Here is a 2,970-nt window from a genome sequence, read left to right as displayed (position 1 = left end):
ATAATACCGTGCTGGACATTATGACCCATATCCTGTGGACTACCGATGTGTAGGCAGTCACGACTTAGTACCATTCCTGTAAACCAGTTAGATCCCGGACCAACAACTTGGCATCATTCCATTCCCTGTTCCCTTTCGCCTTCGAAAGTCTGTTTGTAACCGCGCGAATCCGAGCGTAGATTTAGGCAACTTGAGCCGGTGGTCCTGGGGGCACAGTCCTCAAGCTTGCCCGTATCAACCGTTTACTAACATTCTTGTTGCTGCCTCTTCTTCCTCCTGGATCAACATGAGTAAAATTGTCTTGCTGTGAAAATGTCATAGGTATTTTTCATAATTTTAAAGCAAGATGGATTGAAAATACATATTAGATAATAGTAATGTGAAATTTGGGAGTGGGATTTTGTAGGAAAATAATGGGTTCGTAAGTTTTTGTGTGGTGAGAGTGTATGAAAATCGACTATATTTTGTTAGAAAATGCAAAAAAATGCAAGTTGGAAAAAAGGTACCTCTAAAATAACAGAATGGAATATAATACTTGTAGGGAGGTGGACGAAAAATAGGGATTGATAATGATTTACCTAACAGAGGCAGAAAGAAAGAAATACAGTAGAAAAATTAAAAATAGTGCATGGAGAACACAGAATAAGGTGGTAGAAATTTATCAGTAACCACAGTAATTGAAAACAGATAAAGTTCACTTCTTAAAACACAGAGACTTGATATTGAAAAAATCCTACATGCAATTTGTAAGACATGCTTAGAACACAGTTACACTTAAAGGTTGAGGATAAAATCGTAGGAAAATGCATACAGAAAAATATCGGCTGAAACAAAATTAATATAGCTATGTTACGGAATGAAGTATATTTTTAGAAAAAGTTATGTATGTAATAGATGATGAAAGCAATAATCTGTGAGTAACTTACTGCAATTACAGCCTTGTATGTGCCTACCTTTGTAGTCTTGTGAACTATATGACAACACAACAGAATTGCATGTACAAGTTGAAAAATCAGTAATCAGAGTGTGAGTAATCACTAAGGCTTACTGATAGATGAGGGCGACAAAAAGTGGTGAAACTGTAGATTATTTAAATAATACAACTAATATTGATTGTATACACACATTTGCAAACAACAACTAATACATATGTTCATTAATGGAAGATAAAAAAATGCATAAGTGGGTTACAAAAAAATTCTCAATAAACCCAAGAGATTTATATAATAAAGATCATCATCGCTGACAGTGGCACAACGCAATTAAAGATAAAAGGTGAAATATTGTTCTGTCCCCCAAGTCAAACATTTGAAAACCAACCTTATAATTACTAAAAATCCTAATGCTTATGATTCCATTTGCCTCTGTGTGCACACATGTACACGAGTGCATGTGCATAAGAACATGGGAATGTGGCATATGAAGGATAATTGTCAACACAGAAGATAGTCATTTCAGAGGGTGACATTCAGGTACTTAAAAAAAATCCTTCATTATGCTTTTATTTAGTCATTGTTTTTCTATGGAACATGGTTTATGTCTATCGTATATATAGATTGACATGTATCTATTTATATTTAAATTTATATCTATTACAAATAGAATTTTTATTGTGAATCCTATTCTAAATAATTTTAAAAATAAAATTGAATAAAAAATGAAATTCATTGTGTTGAACAGTAACAGATGCACTATGCATCTAAATAGCAAAGTTCTTAGTTTTAAATACAAATATTTAAAGTTATGAATTAATAGACTTCATTTAAAGAAAATAAACAATTGAATAATTTTAAATCACAAAGGGGAGCACAACAAATATAAAAGCAAGAGGAATACAATGGAAAATAAGAAATCACTAGAGATGGCTTAAGAAGTACTATTTCCTAAAATAAAAACAAAAATTTTGATTTAAGTTAAAAGAGAAACTGCAGGTAAAGTGGTATGGGAAACACACGAGCACACACAGGATAGGACTGCAAATGAGATGGAAGTGAACGAGAAAGAGAGAATACAGGCATGCCTCACTGTGTGTGGCTCCCACAGGCAGGAATTCATTAATGTGGTTGGTTCAGTAGTATCTGTTCCCACAGACACACAATGAATACGAACCTTCATGGGATGTGGTGGACAGTGGCTTTTATTTGCCTACTTGCCTGAGTCAAGGACATTTTATTCCATATTGGGTTCCTGTATCCTGTGTGAAAGTTTAGAGGGTGTAGGGAGAACTGCTGGGTGACCTGAGAGAGTTTGCTGACACAATTGTCACTGTAGTTTGTGTGTTCATGTTGGGAGATTTCATCAGCGTAGAGCTCGCATTGATCACAGTCTCTTCCTTTCTCCGTCATCCCTGTTGGTAAATGACATTGTTCAGATGCCCTTCCTCCATTGTCTTTTGAGCCTGAATCGGTGAGCATGGCTAACATCCGAAGCAGTCACGCGGGGAGCGGGGTTGGGCGGTGGAAATCGGAAACCAGAAGAAACGCGTCTCCACGTGTCCTGGCAGGCAAGCTTGTGCATCCTCAGGAACGCCCTCCCGAGAGAGACCTCGCCCATGAATCTTTCAAGAATTTCCGTCTGCTATTGATTTGCGGCCTGTCAGCATCCAACCGGTTAATTTAATTTGATGCAAAAACATAAGGAACTGAGAGTGAACCCAGTATGTCTGGGCAGGGAGGTGGGGGCCGAACGTGGTCAGTATCTGAGAAAACCTCACCCCCTGCTGGCAGGGGGAAGGGCGGAGGCAGCTCACAGCCTCCCTCTGGTTCTGTGGGAAGTCATGCTCACTTACAAGGTTTCCAGAGAGGAAAAACTTTTTTGGTCTAAAATGATGACTCTAGTTATGAATTACATTATTAATATGTAGAAAAATCTGAATTAAGAAATCCATGACCATATTCAGGCAAAATGTTGCTCACAAGTTTCTGACAGTTTATTTTTCAAATATACTTAGTTTTTTTTTTTTTTTTTTTT

This window comes from Saimiri boliviensis, chromosome 1 (genome assembly GCF_048565385.1).
Source record: "Saimiri boliviensis isolate mSaiBol1 chromosome 1, mSaiBol1.pri, whole genome shotgun sequence".
Classification (NCBI taxonomy): Eukaryota; Metazoa; Chordata; class Mammalia; order Primates; family Cebidae; genus Saimiri; species Saimiri boliviensis.
This window is presented reverse-complemented; position numbering follows the sequence as displayed.